The 27,766-nt window shown below is 34.7% G+C and overlaps 1 long non-coding RNA gene and 1 other non-coding gene across 2 annotated transcripts; both read left to right on the top strand.

Annotated features, from left to right (window-relative positions):
• The first annotated feature begins 4,299 nt into the window (after positions 1–4,299).
• On the top strand, positions 4,300–4,371 carry TRNAQ-UUG (transfer RNA glutamine (anticodon UUG)). The gene has a single exon. It is a non-coding gene; the product is annotated as a tRNA-Gln (tRNA).
• A 19,876-nt stretch (positions 4,372–24,247) lies between these two features.
• On the top strand, positions 24,248–26,083 carry LOC120091068 (uncharacterized). The gene is made up of 3 exons (XR_005485647.2): positions 24,248–24,703; positions 24,807–25,022; positions 25,840–26,083. It is a non-coding gene; the product is annotated as an uncharacterized LOC120091068 (long non-coding RNA).
• The last annotated feature ends 1,683 nt before the right edge of the window (positions 26,084–27,766 follow it).

Raw genomic sequence — 27,766 nt, 5'->3', positions numbered from 1 at the left:
CTTGACAATGCAACCCACCACCTCCCAACTCCCAAATCTTAAATTTCGAACTTCAAAATGAATAGTATAAATTCATGTCAATTGAACTATACTTAGGTTGGCAAGAGCCAAAATTAGTGGTTGATTTTAAAATTGAAATAGTTTTTTAAATGATTTTTTTAGATGAATTTTATTTTATTTTATATTTATTTTATTTTAATCTTAATATTTTCAAATATCAAAATTTAATTGTTATACTTTCGATCAAGTTGATAATCAATCTACACAACTACTTTATTATTAAATGTCTCAAAAAAGGAAAAACAAACCTAGTATTTAATAGCCTTCCTATCTACAAATCTTGAAAACATATTCACACTAGGTATTTTTTTAAATGAAAATTATTAATATTATTTAACCACTTTCGATGAAAAATTAACTTCAAACGATTAACACAATAAAACCTAAAATACTTGGACAAAAATAGTATCTTAACGCAATTAAAAAATCGTGAAGGTAGAGAATCAAACCATCAAATATTTTATTATTATTAGAGTGAAAAATTAAATCATCAACTATTGATATAATAATTAATGGTGTATATATTGAATTATACTTGAAGTATAAAATCGAAGTAGTGTTGATATGCTAAAGCAAATATAACTATGATATATATGTGTGTTAACAGTGGTGGAGCAAAAAATTCTATATAGGGGGCACTATATGTACAAGTCTAATAAAAAAAGAAATTCTACAAATGAATGTAAAAGAAAATGTAAACTTCATAAATTAACTAATTTAATACATTACAATTGTCATCTACGAGTTTTCAAGTTTTGAAATGTTGGGTTTTATGTCATAAAACTCGTGGTTTGTAAACATTAAACTTATTTTGAAAATTCAATAAGTTGTTATTGAATATATGAATTACTTATTTCGTTTTAGAAATAAATCCAATAAATTAAAAGATCCATGACTATTACATGAATATTAAACTTAACGTGGAGACATAAAAGTGGACCAGGTTCGAGTAAATAGTCAAAATAATCTATAGTATATGAATAAGGTTGGGTACTTTATTCTAGTAAGACTATCAGATACGGTTTACTCTAATTCGTACATGTCATGACATAAGGAGTGGGGGTGTCCAGTGCAATGAGTTTACACAAGATCGGATCACAAAATAAGTCACTCTTACTTTATAAGACTGTTTACTGTATGAGACTGACTATTTCATAACGATGACCTAGGTAACTTAACCTGAATCATGAGCTAACTATGAACTCCTGTTTATTCGAGATTATCCTTAGATTTGCGTAGGTGAGGGTTGACTCAACGGCTGTCGGCTCAATGGATTTAGATCCTATTCTGATAGGAAATGAGATATTCAAATGATTTCTTTTTGATCGAATGACTATTCATTTATTGTATTTTAGGGGTAAGACTAGGTAGATAGATGAGGACATAGGGTGTAAGATGGAATTCACTCCTACTCGCTTTCAGGGATAATAGAGAGGTTGTTCCCTTAAGTACTGACTTTAGGTCTTGAATAAGGGGCCCCACCCTCTCATTGGCTTGAGAGGGACTCGGTTTGATGATCGGATCACAAACCAATTGTTCATTAGAGGATCGGTGGTACTTAAGGAACAAGAGGTAATCTCGGGGGTAAAAAAAGCCATTATTATGAACAACCTGTGAAGGGTAATCATGGTTATATCGAGTGGACACAATATATCTACAATGAGGGGAGTGTAACTACGGGTTTTAGTGGAGTGACCTAGTAGTTAACAAATGAGGGTTAATTCAGTGTAAAGAGTTTAGCCAATTAATTTCGGATCGTTGGAGCCCATGATCTGTATGTCCACCAGATCCCCTACCAACTCACAAACGGATTAGCCTTAGAGTAGCGTGATAAGTTAATTTGAAACATTCAAACTAGAATTAAGGGAATTAGTAATTATATGTGATATAATTACACGTTTAATATTAGAATTAAATGAAATTGGAGAATCGATTAATATTTAAATATGATTTAAATATTAAATTCATGAGTAAAGATTCATGGTAATGGAATTGGTGATAAATTAATTTAATATTTGATATTAAATTAATAAGATTACTTAGATTGTTTAATTAATTTATTTATTTTATTAGAAAATTAACTATTGAATTAGTTTTGTAAAATTAATAAAATTTCATGTTTTTAATTGAAATGTTATTTGATTTTGGAAAATTAAATTAAAATAAGAAAATTGGAAATGGAAAAATAATTTTTTCCATTTTCAATTTTCAGCAGCTCACATACAATTCCATTTCACCTAAGCTCATTTATTCAAGCATGAGATGTGATTCATGCAAGTCTATTAGTTGTATGAAGGTTATGTAATATAAAGCTGATTTTTTGAGTGGAGAAGATGGATGTGCAATCGTTGCTGATGCTAAGAACTAGTGTTTGAAGAAGTGTTCTTCACACTGTGTAAAAACCAGTAACCTTCTCTTTAATTTCCCTCGATTCAAGGTTATTTTGAGTCTCACAACTCAATCTAAGGTTCCAAGAGATTAGTAGGGAAGTCCTTGTGATGTTCATGAGTAGAAATCAAGAAGATTGCAACTGAAGATCTTGAATGAAAGGTATTTCAAAGGTTAGTGTTGAAACTCCGTTTTTAGTTTATGAGCATGCTTAGTTTAAAGCCAAAATTAATGAAATAGAATGCTTAATGATCTTGTTTTACTTCTGCTGCTTGCTTCCTCAATCCAACATGAAATCGATCCATGATAACTTCAATATCTAACTTATCAAATAAATCATTTTCAATATAGATTATAAAACAATCACTCATCCATTGACCTCCCATTTGATTACGCAATCAAGTCTTTCCAATATGCATAGTAGAAAATGTCCTCTCTTCAATAGTTGTGGCAACAGGTACAATTAACGCCAAGGTGAGTAATGGATAGACCTTGTCTTTATTTGTCGTGACTAATTTTACTACAAGATCACATATGCTTTTTAATTCAACAACTCAATACTTGAATGCATATCAATAATATAATTTTGAAGTTGATCCTTAAGTATAAAATGTTCAATACCTGAAAAGTCTTCTGGGTAAATTGAGCAAGTTAACTATGCTTTTTTCTATCAAAAGAAACAAATGAATTACTCGGATTTAGACATGCCACACAGAAAAGCAATTTAGTATTTATTTCAGTAAAATGATTATTCAACTCTTGAAGTTGAATTACTCCTAATCAAATTCTCATATTTTTTTGCAGTATTTCTTTACAAATTTTAACTAAATCCATTGCATTCATAATATCTTAGACTAAGATCTGTAAGTAGTTCTTTTAGATTTATTTCTATATAATATTGCAGAATTCAAAACATTTTTCTTTTTTGAAAATGATGCCTCTACAGTCTCTATTTTTGTTTTTCTTTTATAATATCTCTCCATATTAATTTTGAATTAACTCTACAAAAGTATTAATAATAAGAATATTACATTATATTATATAGATTTAAAAGCATCAAAACCTAAAGTCTAAGAATATTTTAAAACTTACTTGTCGAGCTCGTATATCCAAAAGAGTGACAACAAATAATCCTCTAGTTTGAACTTTGACATTAATTTTAAAAACCTATTCGAGTAATGTGATTGTAAAAATAACATGGAAACAGATAAAAATATATATAGTGTAATGTGAATATAAAAATTACGTAAAAAAATAAACGAAACCATTTTAATAGGATGTTCTTGAGACTTGAGATTGTAAAGTGAATTCCGAAAAGAAGAAAAAAGTTTATAAACTGCCCAGTTCTGTTGTCGATAAAAAATGTAATGTTTGACTATTTATTTATTAAAAAAAGCACATTATACTTTAAAGAGCACATTGTTTGATCAACTTTTCTTTTATTAGGATGTACATGAGTTGAGCTTAGATGAAAAAAATCTGGATAAAAAGTCATTTAAAATTCAAAATAAAATGTTGGTAAAAACTATAGGATTCAAACTCTTGAGCTTCACCAAATAGACAACACCCCACACCAACAAGCTAGCACCAGTATTATTATTTGAATTAAACATATATATATATATATATATATATATATATATATATATATATTAATACATATTACTTTATAATTTATATTGGGGCAGTGTCCCTCTAGCCCTTTATGGCTTTACCCACATGTATTAGCGACTGAAAGATCTATGGTTCGAATCTCTAATCCTTTTTGTACTATAATATTAATAATAATAATCGTTCACTATGTGTTTATAATTTGATAATTTTATTTACGTCAATTACGTCATCATCTGTGGTTCTATGGTGTAGTGGTTAGCACTCTGGACTTTGAATCCAGCGACCTGGGTTCGACTCCCGATAGGACTTTTTATTTTAATATATTTTTATTCCTTTCTTTTAGTCTTTTATCCATCGCTCCCAGTCCGCCTAATGTAAACCTATTTCTTCATAACATATTTTCTTTTTCTATTTGTCATTTTCATTTCTCCATCTCTCTTTTTAACTATAACGTTATCGGATTACCTACTCCCGAGGCAGCGTTTTAATTATTTTTATTCGTTCTCTTAAAAAAAAACAAAAAACAAAAAGAAACAACAAATTTTTTTATTTTAAAGACTTTTATTTCAAAATGAAAACACATTTAAATGGTAAGCTAAATTTCATAAAATAAAATATATTTCTTTTCCCTTTTCTTGGTTTTTAAAATATGAAAAGATGGGTTAAAAACTATAGATAATCATAAAAATAACGTTTATAAACTTAATTTTTAAAATAAAAGATAACAAACGACAAGGTTATTAAATAGACTTAGATATTTAAAGTCTTTTTTTAGCATTTTTTTTTAAAAAAAGAGAATTTATATTTTTAGTCTTTAAATTTTTAGAAATATCTTTATTTTTTCTTGAATTTTCAAAATTTATCTTTTTAATCTAGAAGAGGTTTAAAAAGTTTTAGAAATATTTTTTTTTAATTTCAAATAATGGTATGAAATTTTAAATAAGAAAAATATTTTTTACAAAACTATTTATTATCTCTCTTGCCACTATCTTTCCTCACTCCTCTCACTTAGCCAAAACTTAACCCATTTCCCTCTATTTATTTTATTCATACAAAATGTAGGATTTTCAAGTTTCGAACCACACTCATCTATGTTTCCTTCACCATGACCTACAACAGTTTTTTTAACCAAAAAAAAAAAGGTCTTTTTAAAAAAGCACTAGATTTTCTACATCTACGGGACAGTTGCACAATTAGTAAAACATGTTTGCAAAATTAAGCATGTGGCATCACTCTTTTTTTTTTGTTTTGCAAAAATGGCAAAATAAGTCAAGTCCAATCCAATCAAAAATGAGAAAGGTAAAAAATATCCTTCAATTCTGCATTGAACATAAAGGGAAACCCTCGCACGCTTTTCGAAGTAATTTTGATGTACTTCGTTAATGGATTTGGTATTCAATTAGCTTATTTACCTAAAATGATGTCTATGAATGGTACACTAATATAATGAAAGTATATTAGTTATTACAACAACAGTATATTAGATACTATATTAAGCAATACACCATCTAAAAGGGGAAAAAATTACAAAAACTGATATAGTATAACAAGTATCCATGTGGGACAAAAACTAAAGTAAGTGATAGTCAAATTTATTGACTGAATGTTTCTTGCTGTTAGATATACTGCTAAAACACTTGAAACGTTGATTGATGTTAGATCTATTATTGAGCACTCATCTCTTAAGTATTTACTGCTAATACACTTATACCCTGTATCTGACATATTACCAATATACTTGAATATCATGTTTACAAAATAAAACATATGGCTTCCTTCAAAATAATAAGGTACTAATTGAATGTTAATTGTTAGATATATTATTGATATATTTGAAATAATAATTGCTATTAGATCTACTATAAATATACTCATGTCTCAAATATACTCATATCTTACTTTAAGTATTTACTGATTGATGTTTGATATACTCACTACTTATATATGATATATTATCGATATACTTGAAATATCATGCTCATAAAAGGAAACACACATGTTTTACTTCAAAATATGTTACTAATTAAAAGTTGATTGTTGTTGATATCGAAAATCGCACTAACGGTGAATATGTATTTCTTGAAGGAGAGTAGCCCAATATCCTACAAAATGAACAAAGCTAAACACCGGTGTAGTGTTGACCCAAATCCACTCCAACACTCAAGTTAGAATCGGGATTGAAAATGGCTTAATTGGTAGAAAATAAGTCTGTGTTGTAAGCATACCTCTCTTTGACTGCAACTAAAAGATTATATAGTTAATCCTTTGGCAACTGAAGCTGGCACGACCTTTTCGTTTCCAAGCCACTACTGATCTTTAATTCACCTGTTACCCATTCGAGTTGTCATTACTTGAGCCGTTACATATCATGGCCTTCAATATGCTCGACTCTTGGGTAAGACTCTAATCCTTGGTTAACTAATTACTATTTGCAACACAATTATATCTCCTTAATACAATTGCTTAAATAATAGTTTAGTTGCATAAAACGGAAATGAATATCTTATTAGTCTCCAAAATAATTATTTTGGAAATGCACTTTTTAAAGTAAATGCATGGCTCATGCATGGCTCATGCATGTCCAAGTCTCTCACACACACAAGTGCATGGCCTTTTGATGTGGCCTTTTGATGCTTCTTTTATGCTGACCTCACTTGAGGTTAGCTCCACAATATTGGTCCCAAATGGCTAAAAGCCACCTAAAAGTCTCTTGGCTCAACCTCTTAACTTGGGCTATTTTCTTAGCTCGATCTCTTAGTTCGACCTGCTTTTTTTAGCTTGATCTCTTAGCTTTAAGTAGGCCGAGCAAGCTAAGGTCATTTTCTTTAATTTGGGCCTAAATGGGATCTTGATTATTTTCACCCTAATCATGATTTTAATTTAATTAACTAGGTTTAATTTCACCCTCTACAGTTGCCCCTCTCTTGAGCTGGGCTGGGTGTAGCCTTTAAATGGAGTCTAGCTCGAGGGCTCTTTCGCAAACTCTTTGAGGCATCCATTGCTCTTAGCTTGACCTCGGTAAATTTCTCGTTTTTCATGCCGAATTTCCTTATAAAAAGGATTCACTTTGACCATCAAAATTCACCACACTCCTTTTTTTTTCCATCTTTCTTCCATTATTCCTTAAGGTAATCTCCTACTTAGCTTAACTTTGTACATGGAGAACATCCAAGCCTTAGATTCTAGGATCAATGTGTCTACCCACTTCGATGATGTCGACTTCGTTCCCAATCAAAAGCCTCAAAATCATATTTGGAGGGTGTGTAGGTTTCAAGATCGCAATTTGGCTTCCCACGTTCTTTCCTCGGGTCCCTTAACCGTAGATATTTTAAATTCTCTTAAAAATAAATTTAGGACTCCTGATTTGGTACATATGAGAATCCCTTTCTCAGGCAAGAAGCCATCTATCTTTCCTTTAGGTGAAGTGGCTTTTTATCCTACCATGTTTACCTATGGAGTTAGACTTTCACTCCATCCTTTTATTCAACAGTTTTTAACTTATGTAAACGTGGCACCTTTTCAACTATTTCCCAACGTTTACTGATGTTATTAGATTATTACATTCTTTGGCTTCAGCTAGGGAACCCAAACCCCATTACCATGTAGGAATTTATGTCTCTTCATATTCTCAATAAATTCTTTATCTAATTCTTTTTATGTTACTATTCGCAAAGGAAATTCCATTGTTTCATGTTTGACTGCCACAAAAGAGTGGAATAAACAATGATTTTTTGTTAATGGCAACTGACTCGTATCAAACTGTGGAGGTTCTTCTTTCCTGATTTAGACCGAGTTTTGGATTTTTATTAAGTTTCTCATATGTTTCCTCGATCGGGACCAACTTTTATGACTCACTCTTGTTGGGGTTGATGCCCTAAAGTCTCGTATCCTGTAGTTTGTAAACAGTTTGTACGAATGCTTGTGTTGTTTAATATATGATATTTTACTTCACATCTTGTATTTTGCTCAGTTGCTTGTTTTATTTGTTTTACCACAAACCAATAAACTTGAAATCCCTGATTATTTGTATGTAACTCAAGCATGTATGTGGTGACATACACATGGATCATGTCTTGAGTGATAACCAAAAATGTTCTGTAGTATATGGATATAGAAGAGAAACCTTATCTTGGTAACGCTACAGATGCGGCCCGCTTTGTGGAATGGTCACAAGTGTTGTGACTTGCCACAGATGATCTGATCCTGATCATTCGTGTTGGGGACATGCGAGCGGAGGCGTTCTATACAAAGAGTTTGTATAAGACCTGACCATGAAGTGTTAACGTCTCGTTATATAACACCATTCATGACAGAGACTTCACTTCACTAGAATGACCATAGGTAACATGACCTCAATCCTGAGTGAGTTGGGAACTTCTGCCATTGAGGGCGGTCCTTTGATTTGTATGGATGCGAGTGGCCAGGTTGCCGATTCAAACCTACCATTTTGAGGATTCATCTGATTTGGGAGCTGGGAACGCAGCTACACAAGATAGATTTCACTCCTTCCCCGAGGCAGGGGTAAGTAGATAGATAGCTCCCTTAAGGGCTGATTCCAGGACTTGAACGATGTGGTGCCACACACCTTCTCTTGGCCCGAGAGAAGTTCACACATAGTTGGACTATGTTGTATTGTTCATTAGAGGAATCAGTGGTACTTAAGGAGTGAGATGTAACTACAGGGCCAAAACGGTAATTTGGTCCAGCTGTCTTACAAGCATCTGTGAAGGGTCATCGTACTTATGATTGGTTATATCCGATGGACACAAAAATATATTTGTGGTAAGAAGAGTTCAGCTGTTGGTCTTAATGGAATGCCCGATAGTTAATGGATGGTGGATCTCTTGGCTAAAGAGTTTAGTCAGCTATTCACGGACTGTTGGAGCTTCGAGCCACAAGTCTATTAGGTCCTTTGAGTAGTTTGGATAAAGTCGAGAATCAGTGTTTGTGTTAATTTGAAATGTTAAAATTGACAAGAGGAAGTTCGATTGTATATGATATAATTGGACTAGTTAATTATATATGATATAATTGGCTAAATGTATGAGATACATTATTTTGGAGAAAATTAGATATAAATATGATTTATATCAAATAGTTGAGAAATTACTATAGTAGATATGTGATATCAAACTATAGGGTAAAAATATAATATGATTATATTTATTAATAATTTAATTGGTTAATTATATGATAATTAACCCAAAATCTTGCTCGAACGTGCGTTAGTGGAGAACAACGTCGGATATTGTAACCGATGAATAAAAATGAAATCTATTTCATTTTGAATGGTTTGGAAAAAGATCGGTAGGTTGGCGTTAGTGTGAAAACGTAATCGATCGCTTAAACTCGAGAGCCTATACGATAGTCGCTCAGCGCCTAAACGATCGCATACCTCGCGTCTAAACGATCGCTTACCTAGCACTTAAACGATCGCACACTAAGTCCTAAATGATCGTATTGTGTGTCATGTTTGCTAAATGATCGCCTACTGTTTTCTAAACGACCGTTCAGTAAAATCTACACGATCGTATAGCTTATTCTAAGCGATAAGCATTTTGCTAAGCGATAGCTTCATATTCTCTCCCACTTGCTTATGGCCTACACGATCGGTTTTTCCTCCTACCTCTATCAAACTCACTGAAGACCACACTTTGGGTTCTCACTCCGAGAATAACTAAGTCTCCTTTCTTGTGGTGTCGTCCCCGCTGCGTTTCTGTGTTTGTGGTTGGTTGTACTGCTGTATTCGACGTATCTGCTGGGCGTTGGTTATTTGGGTAGAGGTCTTCTGATGCGTTGAGTTTCAAAGCTTGAAGATTGTTTTCAATTGGTATGAGAACTCTCTCCCTTGTTATTGTGTGGTTCAAATCATGCCCTATTTGTTTGCATAACTGTGCGTTTGAATGTATATGTTGTATTTCGTTCACGGTGAAATTAGAGCGATCCGAACGCGCTCATGGAACTCTTCGTTAAGAGATCCTTCAACTCTGAAATTTTTTTTTGCATTGTACAGTTGATCGTAAGCCTCCCATGACTAGCGCAAGCCTCTCGATTGGCCACCTACTCCGCTACGGTCCGAGCTTGGTTCAACAAGAATTTTTTGACACTTTGGGGCTCGACCTATCAACACATATTGGTTTAGCTGGTTCTTTTTTTTTTTTTTTTTTTTTTTTTTTTACACAACTAGCCATGGATAAATTCTTTGAAGCTTTATCTGATTGTTTTTTTTTTTTTTTTTTTTTTTTTTAAAGAAATGGCTCCCCGCTAAACTATGTGCAAAAGAATGGAGGCCGGACTGGGGATTAGTGCACATATTCCCCAAATTCGCTCTACAAACTCCATTCCCATAACTTCTATAGGTGCATCAATGAGGTCTAGCACATTTCAGAATCCACACGACGAGCCTTCCCGACACCCATGTATCCACACTTCTCCTTATCACGATGTCTCTAGCCAAACTGTGATAATTCCAACTCCCTCAACTACTGAAGGATCCAACTCGTCCTCTCCATATCCTTTTGACTTTAGCGGTCCATATGAGTATGAAAGAGACGAGGCTGCATACTTAACTCAGGCTATGGCCCAATGGTTCAGTGTAAATGAAAAAGTGTTGACCCGATGGCATGCCGAACCAAGGTCTGGTATTGTACAAGCCCAACAGTACCTCCGCATGAAGGGATTTCATCAAATCATATTCTTACATTTTCTAGCTAGCTATATATATTCTCATCTTTCTCATTTTTTTAGGCGTCTTACGAGATGCTAATGTCCTACCAGAAGTTAAGCGATGAGATGGAATTTCATAAACAAAACCATTCAAGATTGCGTGAGGAGATTTAACTTCTCAGGCAAAATTTGGTCTCTTGATGGGAATTTGATTGAATTGTAACTTTATATGCTGAGGAATCTACCAAGCTTGCCAACTCTAGAGAATCTTTGGTGACACTTCAATCTCAGTACGACATTTCGAACAACGAGCTAAAGGAGAAACTATTTACTATTGATATTGAATTGCAAGAGTCTCGGGCCAAGTTATCAATGCCAAATACTTGGTTGAGAGCTTTAAAAAGATGAAAGCATACTGTCAGATGGAGGACGATTGCTTTCAATATGAAGACGCTGGCTATGGGCATTGTTAAGGCAAAATACCCTAATGTCAACTACAGCTTCATCCAATCTGAAGTTGATGCTTGTCGAGAAAATGAAAACCGAAGTCTCGATAGTGTAGGTGTTTTGCGAGCAAAGCCTTGCCAACTATCCCTTAGCATAACTTCATTGACACATTCCTCTAAGGTGTTCTTGTCTTTCCTGATTCAAGAACCTTGGCAGAGCTTGGTGATATTGAGCACAAAGATGAAGAATAATTTTTATATATATATATATATATATTAAATCCCTCAACTTGTAATTCTTATTGATTACCATGGGCTTGTGTTTTTTTTTTTTTTTTAAATATTAAAGCATGTAAACTTGCTTGTAGCTCGAGCTTGCAACTTAGATGAATAAAACTTGCAACTTCAATATTTGTTTATGAAGCTTTGTATCCAGCTTTTATTCATAACTCGAGCTCGCAACTTGACCTATTAAAACTTTTCCCTTTAGCTTTTATTTACCTAAACTTGTAGCTTGCCTTTGTTTGCAGGTGGAGCTCGCAGCTTGACCTATCAAAGCTTGTATTTTCAGCCTTTGCTTTGACAAAATTAGTACTTTTTTCCCCCTACTCATGCACGAGTAAGTTTATTCATGAGAGAAAAATCTCGTTGCTTGAGTAAATTAAACAAATGAAAATGTTCATTGTAAACTTGAAAAAGACAATTCTCATTGCTTGAATTAAAAGGAATTATGACACTTTATTTGCAAATTTGAAGCAAAGCTGAAAAATACACAAACACTCATTATGAAAATATAAAGATAAATCTACTAAAAGTAAAATTTTAGATGTTCAACATTCCACAAGTGAGGCAAGTTTTTTCCACTCAGGTCAGCCAACCTATAGGTTCTAGGTTGGATAACCTTGGCCACTTGATAAGGGCCTTCCCAATTAGTCCCAAAGCTCCGCTACTAGGATCTTTAGTGTTGGGCATGGCTCACCTAAGAACTAAGTCAGCTATTTTAAAGCTTCACTTTCACACATGAGAGTTATAATATCGAGCCACCTAATTTTTATACTATGCAACTCGAAGATGTGTAGTCTCACGGTGTTCTTCTAAAAGATCTAGGTTTAAGCAGAATGTCTCATCATTCTTAGCTAGATCTAATTGTTCAACCTTAGGTGAAGGAATTCCAATCTCTAATGGCATTACGACTTCTGCCCCAAACACAAGTGAGAAAGGAGTCTTACCAGTGGAGGTTCATGATGTCGTCCAATATACCCACAACATATTCGATAGCTCTTTCGGCCACAACCCCTTTAATCCTTCCAACTTAGCTTTGAGATTTCGTTTGATGATTTTATTGACAGTTTCTACATGTCCATTAGCTTGCAAATGGGCCAGAGATGAAAAATAATGCTTAATGTTGAGATCGACACAAAAATGACGAAATGCCGCATTATCAAACTTACAATCGTTGTCAGTAATCAGGCATGTAGTATACTGAATCAACATACGATATTCTTCCAGATGAAGTTGGTTATCGATAATTATCACTAAAGCTTCAACCTTTGATCATTTTATGAAGTAATCAACAGCAACAACGGTGAACTTGGTCTGCCTCTTACCCGGAGAAAGAGGTCCAATTAGGTCAATTCCTCATTGTGCGAACAACCAAGGACTCATAATATTCGTGATAGGCTCGAGGGGCTGTTTAGGTACAATTGTGAACCTTTAATATCGATCACAATACGTGGTGAATTTACGCACATCTTGAGCTAGGGTGCCCCAATAATAACCTTGCCAAATTACTTGCTTCACGAGGGATTGAGTCTCGAAGTGATTGCCACATACTCCCTGGTGAATCTCCTATATGATGTAATTGGCCTCGTCTGAATTAACACATTTTAGAAGAGGGAGAGAATATCCTTTCTTGTACTGCCTGCCATTATTTATCATATAGTTGGCGACCTTGCATCTTAACTGTCGAGCTTCAACTTTATCATCTAGCAATACCCCTCATTCAAGATACTTGACTAAGGGGGTCATCCAGTTGTGATGCTCAGTCTGAACTTGGCCATCTATCTCCATAGCTTCCTCTCTCAATATGTTGGGTGCATTCACAATCTCCATAGGCACCATTCTACTTAGGCCAGCATCATATGCAGCTGCTAACCGAGATAAGAAATTGGTGTTAGCATTTTGAGATCGTAGTATTTGTTTTATCTCACACTTGTTAAATGTGCTCAACATTTTTCTAATCTCTGCCAAATAGACATCTATTTTGCAATCTTTGGTTTGGTACGTCCCAACTACCTGATTGACAATAACTTGAGAATCATTGAAGATAAATAAGTTGGTGACTCCAACTCCAACAGCTAGTCGTAGCCCAACCAAGTATGCTTCATATTCTGCCTCATTTTCTGAGGCTCGGAACTTGAACCTTAAAGCATACTCAAGTCGTCCTCATTTCGATGACAACAATAGCAAACCAGCTCCACAACCTTTTCTATTGGATGACCTGTTCATATAGAGTTTCCATAGAGGGTCATTGTAGCTCTTGGTTTCAGGAGGTATTTTCATCATGCACACTTCCATGTTGTCACCAAAGAAGGCATGTGAAGTGAATTCAGTGATGAAGTCAGCTACTGCTTGACCCTTCATTGCAGCTTGAGGATGGAATTAGATGGCATACTTACCCAACTCGACTACCCATTTCATCAATTTGTCTGACGCCTCTGGTTTTTGTATCACCTGTCGAAATGGAAGACTGGTTAAAATCATTACCTTATGCACTTGGAGGTATGGACTAACCTTTTGGCTGACACCACTAAGGCGGGGGTAAGCTTTTCTACTTGGAGGCATCTCGTTTCTGCCCCCACCATCGACTTTCTTGTGTAGTGCATTAGTGATTTATGACCTCCATCCTCCTTGATTAGGATAGAACTAATGCAAAATTAGACACAACAAGATACATGAAAAATTCTTGATCGGGCAGAGGCTTGGAAAGGAGCAGGACTGAGCTTAAATAATTCTTTAGTTGTCTGAAAACCTGCTCACATTCCTCAGTCCACTCAAAGTTAGTTTTTTCCCTTAATACTTTAATGAATGGAAGACATTTATCAGTAGCTTGACTTACGAATCAATTAAGGGCTGTTATCTTCCCATTTAGGCTCTATAGCTGTTTTATTGTTTTAGGAGATTCCATTTCTAGCACAGCTCATATCTTGTCGGGATTTGCTTCAATTCCTCTCTGGTTTACCATGAAGCCTAGAAACTTTCCGTAAGCCACTTCGAAAGCACATTTTTCTGGGTTCAGCTTTATCTGCTATCTCTTTAGGACTCCAAAGTTTTTGTCCAAGTTGTTTACATGATGGCTCATTTTCTTGCTCTTAACCAGCATATCATCCACATAGACCTCCATGTTTCTGCCAATAAGAGGAGAAAATATGTTATTTACCAGATGTTGATAGATGGCTCTTGCATTTTAAAGCCCAAACGACATTACAATATAAAAGTAAAGACCCCGACTGGTGATAAAAACAAAGGTTATCTCATGATCTAGGGTGTGCGTACTAATTTGATTATACTTTGAATAGGCATCCATGAAGCTTAATAGTTCGTGGCCAGAAGTAGCATCAACGAGTTTGTCTATTCTCAGAAGTAGGAAACTATCTTTCGGACATGCTTTATTGAGATCGGTGAAGTCGATGCACATTATGCATTTTCCATTAGCGTTTTTTACGAGTATTACATTGGACAACCATTGCAAGTAATGGACCTCCTGAATGAACTTTGTTTGCAATAGACTATTACCTGTTCAGCTATTATCTCATTACGAGCATGATTAAAGGCTCGTATCTTTTGGTGTATTGGTTTATAGCTTGGGTCAATGCTGAGTCGATGCACCATCATTTATGGGTCCACCCCCAGCATGTCATCTGCAGACCAGACAAACATGTCTACATTGCTTCTCAGAAAAGCTATGTTAGCTTCCCTCTCATTAACTCCTAACTTTGCCCTGATTTTAACTTTCTGAGTGTCAGATAACAATGAAATAGACTCTAACGGCTTGGTTGGCTCACCTCGACGCTTAAGCTCGGCTGTTTATTTGGGATCAGTAGCATCCTCCAAGTCTATCTCATTAATTGATATATCACTCACCATGGGTGCCAAGGTATAAGCCATGACTTCTGGCTCCCTTGTGGCTTCAAGAACCTTCTCAAATCTCTTTCTAGCAATATCACCAATGACATGCACTACCTCTACTTTGCCTTTTGGATTTCTCATGGCGGTTCCATAGCATTCTCGTGATATCAGCTACTCCTCTCTCATAGTCCCAATTTCGCTTGGAGTGGGGAACTGTAGGATTGCATCAACAGCAGCGGAAGCACAAAGATCATCTAAGCACTCAAATTCACTAATTTTGGCAAAATATAAAGCATGATTTTGTAGGAAAAAATGAGTTTCAAGACATACCTCTTGTAGAACTTCTTCAAAGCTCCTTCACCAGCTGCTATCTTTTCCAAATCTTATGTTAGTCCACCTCATGATCTTCCCCACAATTCTCTTGTTGCTCTAAATTGAGTTGTGGGACTCAAAACAAACTTGAATCAAAAACCGTCATCAATAAGTTGATCCTTCACAAGTTGTTCGTAACCTTAGCTAGGTCAATTACCATTTTATTCCTGAGTTACATCTTTTTTCCTTAAGTACCACTGTTCCTTTAATGAACAATTAATTTAGGATCTTAATCACTAAATCCATTCCTTCTCAAGCCAGCAAAAGGATAGGGCCCCTTGTTCAAGACCCGGGATCAACCTTTAAGGGAACAACCTTTCTATAATCCTTAAAATGGGTAAGAGTGAATTCTATCTTTCACATTCTATGTCCTTAACTATTTACCCAGTCTTATCCCTGAAATGGGAGGCATATTGAGCAGCACTATGAGTTTACCCTTACCTATGCAGATCAAGGCACAATCCTGAATAAATAGGAGTTCATAGACAACTCATGATTCAGATCAAGATATCTAGGTCATCAAGAAGTAAAATTAATCAGTGTTAACCGTAAACGGAGTTAATATGTAACAGTGATTATTTCGTGGTTAGTCTCACACAATCTCATCGTGTAGAACACCTCCGCTCACATGCCTCTACATGAACGAATTGATCACATTGTTTTTGACACTTTACAACATCTATAACAATCATAAAGCGGGCTGTATTCAATAGTATCTCAAAAAATAGGTACCTAATCTAATCCAAGTACTATAGAATGTTTAGGCTATTTTACTCGAACTTGATCCAGTTTAAAAGGAAAATAAGTTTAATATTATTTTATGTTTGTGTCTAACGGCTAGTTTTTTTACACATGGTATGTTTTTTATTTTTGGATTGACTTTAAAAAGAAAATGAATTAAAAGAAAAATGAATTTAATATTATTTTATGTTTGTGTCTAACGGCTAGTTTTTTACACATGGTATATTTTCTTATTTTTTGGATTAATTTAAAAAAGAAAATGAATTTCAAAAGAAAAGGAATTTAATATTATATTTTGCTTGTATCTAACGACTAGTTTAGTTTAAAATCTCCACTATTGATTTTTCTTTTCCAAAATCCAATGGTCCAAATTAATTATGGCTTCTAAAAATTTTTCCATCTCCATATAAATCATCTTCCTCTCCAAATTTTAAAGTAACAAATTTTACATTTCATAATCCTCCAAAACTCAAAAGTTCCATTGTTGCTCTCTCTAAATTCCCAATTTTTTTTTTTTCATCTTATTCTTGAGAGAGTGTTATTGTATTGTGAGGATAAATTTGTTGAGTGCTTAAACTTGTAAATCCACTCTAGTGAGAGTTGTATTGTGTTCTTAAAAAATTCCAACATTTGTAACGGTTTGATCCTAAACCGTGGAAAGGATCGGGTTTGCTCTTGAACTCGTAAAAGAAGCAGTGGTGTAACGGTTGGGCTCTAATCTGTGGAAAGAGTCGGAAAGATTTTATTCAAATTCCCAAGAGGCGCTTGGGGAGTGGAGTAGGTCGAGTTTGACCGAACCACTATAAAAATTACGGTGTCTTCTTCTCTAACTCTTTCCTTTTTATTTTTGCAATTAATTTAAATAATTTATTGTATGTTTTAGTTTGTTCTTATTTATTTGCTAAAATTTTAGAATTAAATTATCACATTTTTGTCATCTTATTTGTTGCATAAATTGAATTTTTCTTATTATTTATAAAAAGTGTATTAATTAGTTTAATTTGGTTAATTTAGAAAAAAAGGTTTAATTAAACCCTATTCACACCCCCTTATACTATAACTCTTATAATATAAAGATGATGCATGAATATGCTTACTGCATGCATAAATATACTCTTATATTTCATGATGCATTCACATGCTCTCTTGTAATTTCATCATGCCAAAAGCTATATTATAACACTTATAATATATGATGGATGAATAATTTCACAACCTATGGTGTGTTTTAAATCTATATCCCATACACTATAGCATATAAACAACATACATCCCATGTACATTACAGAAAAATTGATGAACTAGGATAATTTGCCTCAAATCCTAAAAAACAAAGCTAACTATTACAAATAGCAAAGAGTTTTCGATTCAAACAGGCGAACCGGGTCTTAAATCGTCTGGGCGAAGAAACGTGTCTCCTTTGATCGTGTGCCAAATTCCTTGTGATTGCCTACACGAAAGAGTAAACGCTTTACTCAATCGTTTACCAACGCTTCCTGAGCTAAACAATCGTGATTATGCGATGAAGCACGTGGTATGCGATCGTGCAACGTGCATCAAGCAACGCAAGCCTTAAACGATCACCTAAACAACAACGATGTGGTGAAGCACAATCGTCTAAATGATCGTTGAGAAAACGCAAGGTATTGCATGCCGAGTGATCGTGTAGTCAGTCACTATGCGATGAAGCATACAAACTACACGATCGTTTAGTGCACGCACCTTTTATTAAACGAAGAGCATAAAATGCTCTATACGATCGTCTACCTCTAACATCCATGTGATCGGGCAACCAACGCTACACGATAGAGTAAACACTTTACCCCATCGTTTATTATTAGCTAAACGATCATTTAGTAAATACTAGACGATCGCATAGAAAAGTTCTACATGATCGTTTAGCCAAATCCCAACGATTGTTTACCTGAGGCTACACGATACGACCAACCTTTGGTCTTATTCCTCACTGAGAACCACATCTTCATGCTTCGAAACTTCATCACGAACGACTCAACAAACTCAAACACTTTGAATACATACTCAAATGCTTGTTAATTATGCCAAAAAATGCAGGGGCCCTTACAAATTAACACTTTGTAATCGAAAAGAATACTTTAAACAGAGGCAATTAACCTGTAAACATTCATCAACATACATCCACAAACGCATTTAACACTTAAAAGCAATGCAGAAAACCCACAATGACTGTAAAAGAAGTTAAAAACAAAAGTGAAATTTGGAATATCAAAACAACCTTGCTCTGATACCAATTGAAGGAAATCAGACATGAGGATTTCCATGAGCAGCGAAAGGATCGTTTCAAATTTCGTTCAAAATTGAACATCAACAATTACAGTCACAATTATAGTATCAAGGGATAGAGTATGTATACCTTTGAAGGACCATTCTTCAAACTCCCTCGATTAGTCTCTAAGCGTCTACAGCAATACAGCCCTCGAATGCAACAACTAGTGTAACACGAACACAACAAACTCAACGATCATAAACTTAACGAATGGCCTCAAGAACCTCGAAATCAATCGAGTTGAATGAAGACACCACCACAATGGTTACCTTGGTATTCTTGGGGTGAGAATCTAGGAGTTGTGGGCTCTGTATGGACTTAGCTTGAGGAAGAGACTGAAGAACAACAATCGTGTAGACGATCAAGCAAGTGGGAGAAAGGATGTTGTCTATCGTATAGACAATATGCTTGATCATGTAGAAAATGGTTGACTATCGTATAGACAAAGCCACGTGATCGTTTAGCTACGATCAGTTGAGTGAACTATCGTATAGTTAAATCCATGATCGTTTAGTCTCTCTACTAACTATCGCTTAGTGAAACACTTTCACATGATAGCTTTACCGTGAGTAACTTTTCAAAAGTAACAACTCTTCAAAATTAGGAAAACATTTTTCCTTTTATCTCACGATTACCATAAAACCACCAATAACCTTCCACTCAATCAGTTATTAGAGAAAAAAAATTTAATTATCAAATAATTAATATTATTATAAATAAATATGATAACTACTTACCATATTATATTTATAACTTATAGATTTAATATTTCATCTCACGAAACATACAAACCATAGTTCTTTTTCTATTTTATGTTACTTAATGTAAATATATTTACATTAATCCCTCACTTGATGTATCTCATACATCACACCAATTATATCATATATAATTGAATTTCATCTTGTTAATTTGAAACTTCAAACTAACCCCAAGAACTGATTCTCAACTTGAATCCAGTTAGCTACCAAGGAGACCTTATGGACCTGTAGCTTGAAGCTCCAACGGTACGTGAATAACTAATTAAACTCTTTAGTCATGGGATCTACCATCCGTTAACTGTAGGACACTCCACTAAAGACCGACAGTTGCACTCTCTTCATTACAGATATATTTTTGTGTCCATATCAATTAATCAACAGTGCGATAACTCTTCACAGATTGCTCATAAGTACAGCTGTGCCAATTTATCGTTATACTCCTATAGTTACATATAACTCCTTAAGTATCACTGATTCCTCTAATGAACATAAGTCATAGACCTACTATGACTAAGTCCTCTCTTCCAAAGAGAGGCTATGGCCACAATGTTCAAGACCCGAAATCAGCCCTTAAGAGAGAAATCTATCTACTTACCCCTACTTCGGGGAAGGAGTGAATTCCGTCTTGTGTAACTAAGTTCTTATCTCCCCAATCAGACAAACCCCTAAAAAGGTAGGCTTGTTGAGTTGGCAATCTGGCCACTCTCACCCATACTAATCAAAGGACCGCTCTAAAAGGCAGGAGTTCCCAAAACACTCAGGATTAAGGTCATGTCGCCTATAATCATTTAGGTGAGATGTTAGTCTCAAGTATCAACGGCGTTATATAAAGAGATGAATCATCTCGTGGTCTAGTGTTATGCAAACTCTTTGTATAGAACACTCCCGCTCGCATGTCTCCACATGAATGGTCAGGATCAAACCATCTGTAGTAGTTCACAACATTTGTAAACCTCTACAAAGCGGGTCGTATCCGTAATGTCACTAGGATAAGGTATCCCTCCTTAATCCGTATATTACAGACCTTTTAGGTTATTACTTAAGGCATGATCCACTTGTATATCTCATATACATGCTTAAGTTTACATACAATAACCATGAATCTCTATTTATTGGATATAAGTAAATGCAAATAAAATAACTCTTATTTCATTCATAACAATATGTACATTGTTTACACACTACGAGACTCCGGGAGAATTAGGACACCAATCCCAATACTGACTCCACTATGGAAGTAGAATATGTAGCAGCTTGTGAAGCTGCCAAAAAGGTTGTATGGCTCGTGAAATTCTTGACTGATTTGGAAGTTGTTCAAGACATGTCAAAGTCCATCACCCTTTATTATGATAACAGTGGTGTAGTGGCTAATTTTAGGGAGCCTAGAAGCCACAAGCATGGAAAGCATATTGAATGCAAGTATCACCTGATTCGGGAGATTGTGCATTGAGGGGACATGATTGTCACAAGGATTGCTTTGGAGCACAACATTGTTGAATTTTTTACAAAGGCCCTCATGGCTATGGTGTTTGAGGGTCACCTGAAAAGTCTAGATCTATAAGACAAGCCATATCTGATCTAGGACAAGTGGGAGATTTTACTAGGCGCATATTGTATGCCCTAATTTCTTATTTTTGTGTACTGTTGTACTTGTTTGTACTTTTTTTATGTACACCCCACTAGCTTTAGGACAAGTGGAAGATTGTTGGGGTTGATGCCCTAAATCTCATAGTTTTGTAGTTTTTAATTGTATTGTACAAAAAAATTATTTATCTAATAAAATAAGAGGTATTTTATTTGACATTAAATTGCATTAACCCACAAAAACAAATAAACTAAGATCCAAGGTTATCTTATGTAACTTAAATATGTATGTAGAGACATACAGGTGGATCTTGTTTAAGTGATAACCTAAACAATCTGTAGTAGATACATAAAATTGGGTACCTTATCCTTGTGACACTACGAATACGACTCGTTTTGTAGTTGTTACAATTGTTGTAAGATATATAAAGTATGCTATAGAAAGAGTTTGTATAAGATCGGACCTCAAAAGACTTACATTTCACTAGGTGATCATAGGTGACTTGATCTGAATCCTGAATGAATAGGCAGTCCTTTGATCTGCACGGGTGAGAGTGGCCAGTATCGACAACTCAATATGCCTACCATTTTGAGGATTAGCCATATTGGAGAGTTGGGAAGCAACTACACAATAAGGAATTCACTTCTTTTCTACTGTTAGGAAAAGTAGATAAATTATTCACTTAGGGGCTGATTATGGGGCTTGAAAAATGTGACACCACACCCTCTCCTTGCCCGAGACGGGTTCTGTTAGAGTTGGACTATAACTAATTGTTCACTAGAGGGATCAGTGGTACTTGAGGAGTTAGATGTATGTATAGGGGCAAAACGATAATTTTGGCCTTACTGTACTTACAAGTAATTTGTGAAGGGTCAATGCACCGTTGATTGGTTATATCCACTGGACATAGAAATTTATCTATAGTGTGAAGAGTGTAGCTACCGGTCTTTTATGGAGTGTTTAGCAGTTAATAGAAGTTGATTAATTTAATTAAAGAGTTTAATTAATTAATCAAATACCATTGGAGCTTCAATCTACAAGTCCATAAGGTTCTCTCGTTAGCTCAATTAGGATTAATGAGAATCGAATTAATTTTGGATTAATTTGAATTATTTAAATTAATAAAGGAAATTAATTATATAAGATATAATTAAGTTAATGTATGTGATACACTATAATATAAAATTAATTATATGAGATATAATTAATATAATGTATGTGATGAATTATAATATAAATTTTTATTTAAGAGAAATAAATATCTGAATATGATTTATATTAGATACTATAGGTTAAATGAGAGAATAATAAACGATAGGCCACATTATATGTGATATAATATAAGCTAAAGGTTATGTGTTATATTAGACATAACATATGATATATATATATATATATATATATATATATATATATATATATATATATATATATATATATACATCATATATTATCCCTCCCCTCGTTCTCTTGTTGGAGGGGGGATATAGAACCTCTTCTTCTTCCTATATTGGAAGAAGAAAAACTCTCAAAAGTCTCTTTGTGATTTTTTGCTCTCAAAATCAAATTTCTCCCTCATCCAAAATTAATCTACCTTGAGAATAATGGAGAAGAGCTCTTGGTGGTGTCCACTTTTATTGCTATCTTTTGGGCATTCGTCAGTCCAGGAGAAGGAATCGAATTGTTTATGGATTGGAGAGGTTGCCTTTATCCCTTTTTTCCTCTTAGTATTTTGTAAAATGCATGCTTAGTTAAAATGTTACACCAATGTTTTCATCCTCTGTATGTTTAGAAGTTCTATAAAATTAAAATTGGGATTATAATCTTTTTGCTGCAATTATTTGTTGGATTTTATGTCCTAAAACTCATGGTTTGTAAACAATAAACTCATTCTGTAAATCAATAAAGTTGTTATTGAAGTCTGATTCAATAAATTTGTATTGAATATATGACTTGCTTATTTCATTTTAGAAATAAGTTCAATAAACTAAAATATCCATGACTATAACATGAGTATTTGAACTCTATATGGAGACATAAGAGTGGATCAGGTTCGAGTAAATAGTCTAAATGATCTATAATATATGAATAAGGTTGGGTGTCTTATTCTGGTAACACTATCAGATGTGGTCCACTTTGTAGTTGTTACAGGGAGTTGTAAAGTGCTACATATGAAGTGATCCTGATTTGTATATGTAGTGACATGAGGAGTGGGGGCGTCCTATGCAATGAGTTTGCACAAGATTGGACCACGAAATAAGTCAATCTTACTTTATAACGTTGTTATTGTTTAAGACTGACTATTTCACAACGATGACCTAGGTAACTTGACCTTAATCCGAGCTAACTATGAACTCCTGTTTATTCTGGATTATCCTTAGATTTTCATGGGTGAGGGTTGGGTCAACAACGCCGACACAATAAGCCTCCCATTTCAGGGATAAGACCGGGTAGATAGTTGGGGACATAAGGTGCAAGAAGGAATTCACTCCTACTCGCTTTCAGGGATAGTAGAAAGGTTGTTCCCTTAAATACTGACTCCGGGTTTTGAACAAGAGGCCACACCCTTTCATTGGCCCAAGTGGGACTCGGTTTGATGATCGGATCACAAACAAATTATTCATTAGAGGATCAGTGGGACTAAAGGAACAAAAGGTACTATCGGGGTAAAACAACCATTTGACCCAGTCGTTATTACAAACAACTTGTGAAAGGTTAACTTACTAATCACAATTATATCGAGTGGACATAATATATCTACAATGAGGGGAGTGCAACTCTGGGTTTTAGTGAAGTGATCCAGTAGTTAACGAATGAGGGTTAATTTGGTGTAAAGAGTTTAACCAATTAATCTCAGATCGTTGGAGCCCATGATCTATAGATCGTTGGAGCCCATGATCTATAATAATAATAATAATGAATTGGAATTTTAGTAATTGTTATTAGTTGGAGGGCATTTTTGGAATTTTGGACTTCAAGTATAAGTGCGAGAATTTAAGTGTTGACGTGAAAATTATTCAATTTGAAATTCAAATTGAAAATTAATGGGAGGAATTAATTTTCTTTTGAAAATGAAAGGAATTTAATAGTATAAAGTGGAATAAGGAAAGGAATTAAATATAATTATACTATTTCCTTTTTAGTTATTATAATAATAATAATAATTATTATTATTATTATTATTATAAAACAAAAATCCCTTTCTCCTTCTTCTTCCTCACGCCTCCCTACCCGAAACCCCTCCCCCATTTTTCCTCTCCAAGCAAAATGATCCAGTAGGCACCAAGCGCATCCGACCAAGCCGGCATGAGTTGCCGGTCGTTCATTCGTGGGTCGCCGTTCACGCAGGTCGGTGAGCGTCGATCGTCCAGTGCCGCTCGCCCCTCCGCGCGCCGATCTCGCCTAACTGGTCATAGTCGCGTCCGCGCCGCTGCCGCTCCAGCCACTTGATCACTGCGTGCCACGCCCGTCTCCCAGCAGTTTTCCCCGCCACCGCGAGATCTTCCCACGCCGTACCTGTTCGATGAAGCGTTCGCGTCAGGGGTATCGCCGCTGCCTCCAACCGATCTACTCCACCGTCCATTGTCGTTCTGCCTATCTTCTGTTGCGTGGGTCATCGTCAGACTCTTAGATTTGGGTAAGATCAATTTTCTTTCTATTGGGTCGGGTTTCTTAAAGGATTTTTGGATGTCCATTATGTTGGAATGAAAGTTAAATTAGTCGCATTATTTTGATTTTAGATTTGAGCTTGGAAAATTACAGAAGCCGTTGTCCAGCAGATTCGAGATTGTTCGGCAAGAGTTTTGGTCCTTGTTGTTGGTTTGTGGGCACGCATGTATTACTGAATTAAATGTTGACTTAACCCTTGCAGTCGTCGTCTATTGGGATTTAAAATCTGTTAGGAGGAGATTTTGGAGTTGAAATCTTAGGAGTGGTTGTTGATCAAGTTTCTTTGGGTAAGCTTTTGGGTATTTTGGATTTGAGCTAAGGTTTCGCAGTTATTGTTGAACTAAAATTTAATGGTTGTATTCGTATGTTAGGGTCGTTACTTCAAACCGTTGTCATTGTTTGGTTATCTGATTTTATTTGTAGATTTTCGATTAAGGTAAGTAATCTTACTACTGGAACTGCCCACGGGTCAGATGTTAGATGTATGCTAGCATGATAAATGTATGTTATGGCAGAATGTTAGCATGATAGATTGATAGTATGATCTGATCAAAGTATGTTCTGGTACGAGATCTGAATTATTTAATTATGCACATAGACACTTGAATGCTAGTATGAGATGGTATGTGCTTCCATATGATTGTATTTGATCTGATGATGTTGAGGTATACATGTATGTTGTAAAACTATGATGTTGAGGTATACATGTATGTTGTAAAACTATGATGTTGAGGTATATGTGTATGTGGTAGAGCCATGGTGTTGAAGATTATATGTATGTCATAGATTCCTACAGTGATGATTATGATGTTGAGACTGTGCAAATGTTCTTACTAATTAGTTTGATGCCCATTAGATTTTGTGTTTCCTTCGGGATTCACCAGTTTGTGTTTCCTTCGAGATTCACCAGTTTGTGTTTCCTTCGGGATTCACTAGAGGTAGTGGGCATACTTAATTACAGTAGGATAGGACTCAGTCTCCTTGTTTCATGTGTATATGTGCCAGAGGTGGGTATCTAGAGCACATAGATGCCCAACTTGACCCCAGTAGTGGGATTACTTACTGAGTATTTTATACTCATTCTTTCTCATGTTGTTGTTTCAGGTAAGGGTAGAGATGCACCGACGATGGACAAGCGGAATTTATGATCGAGCCATTGGAACTAGTTTTTACGCTTCCGCATCATGAGATTTAGAGTTCTTTTCATGTTTCTCTTAATGTTTAGTTTTGATATTTGAAACTTATTATTAAGAATTATTTTTCATATGTATTTATTAACCTTTATGATTTATGGGTACCCTATTATTGTTTTTAACATTTGCATTTAATAAAGAACTTTTGAACTCCATTTATCTATTTAGCATTTATTTCATCATAAAGGAGTGTCGTTTTAAGTTCCATGCATGCATGTATTTTAGTAATGGCCTAACTTAAGTCTTAGGGGGTCGGGTCGTTACAGATTACCCTTAGAGTAGCGTGATAAGTTGATTTGAAACGTTCAAATTAGAATTAAGGGAATTAATAATTATATGTGATATAATTACATATTTAATTTTGGAATTAAACAAAATTGGAGAATCAATTAATATTTAAATATGATTTAAGTATTAAATTCATGAAGAAGGATTCATGATAATGGAACTGATGACAAATTATTTAATATTTGATATTAAATTAATAAAATTATTGAATTAATTTTATTAAAAAATTAATTATTGAATTAATTTTGTAAAATTAATAAATTTCAATTTTTTAATTGAAATGAATTTTTATTTTGGAAATCAAAATTTAAATAAAATAAAAATTGGGGGGAAAAAAGAGAGTGGAAAATCCCAACTTTTGGGATTTTCTTACTTTCTTTTGAAGCAGGTTAATCACATCCCATAAACACTTTCAGCCCAATTTCTCAAACATGAGCGGTAATTCATGCAGGAAATCCATTTGCATGAAAGTCATGCTATACATAAACCAAATTGGAGTGGAAATCGGGGATGCATCAGAGGTGTTTTAGCTGAAAATTTCAAGAGTTGAAAACTGGGTTTCGAGCTGAAAAAACTAAAACCTCCTCTCCTATGTTCCCTAATTCAAGCTTATTTTGAGTCTCACAACTCAATCTAAGGTACCAAGAGGATAGTGGGGAAGACCTTGTGGTGGTTCACATCTAAAGAAAGGGAGGATTGCAGCTGGAATTCGTGATTCAAGGGTATCTTCAAAGGTTAGTGTTGAAACTATTTTTTTAGTTTATGAACATGCTATTTTTGGTGCCAAAATTAATGAATTAGAATACTTATGATCCTATTTTGCTTCTGCTGCTTGCTTCCTTAATCCAACAATTGGTATCAGAGCATCATTTAAGCATTCAATTCGGTTTAACTTTAGCTTGGTGGGTAATTTTCGTAAGTTTTATGAAAATGATGAACTAATATATTTTTTTTTTTGAATTTTGGCATTGTTTTCTCTTCAATTATGTTGTATTTTTTGTAATTGGCTCTTGTTTGATGGGCTTAATGTGTGTTTAAGTGTATGCAATTCATTTGGAGTCAATAGAGTTGCAATTAGGATGTAATTGAAGAAAGAAGTGAAGAAGGTCGAGCAGTAGGAACTGGATTTTCAGCCACTGCCCAATACTCGATGCTTGATGCTCCAAAACTTGATGCACGATGCCATACTCGATGGTACTCGATGCTCATACTCAATGGTATTTAATGAAATACTCTATACATGATACCTTACTCGATGGTACTTGATGGTATTTAGTGAAATACTCGATGCACGATGGTGCTTGAGGGCATACTCGATGATCAATGGCATACTCGATGCTTGATGGTACTCGATGGTTTTTGCCTGGTTCAGCACAGTTTTGAGGATTGGAGGTCCGGTTCGAGAGGTTCAGGTCCAATTAAAGGCGGTTCGAGCGATCCAAAAGTGTTTTGGAGCCAATTTTTGCTGAATTTTGTAATAATTAGGCCTTTGCTTACTTGAAAAGGCCAAAACTAAAACCATATTAGTTTGTGTTTAATTATTTATCCAT

Source organism: Benincasa hispida, chromosome 1 (genome assembly GCF_027475165.1).
Source record: "Benincasa hispida cultivar pf3 chromosome 1, pf3_genome.v1.1, whole genome shotgun sequence".
In the NCBI taxonomy this organism is placed as follows: domain Eukaryota; kingdom Viridiplantae; phylum Streptophyta; class Magnoliopsida; order Cucurbitales; family Cucurbitaceae; genus Benincasa; species Benincasa hispida.
This window is presented reverse-complemented; position numbering and strand designations above follow the sequence as displayed.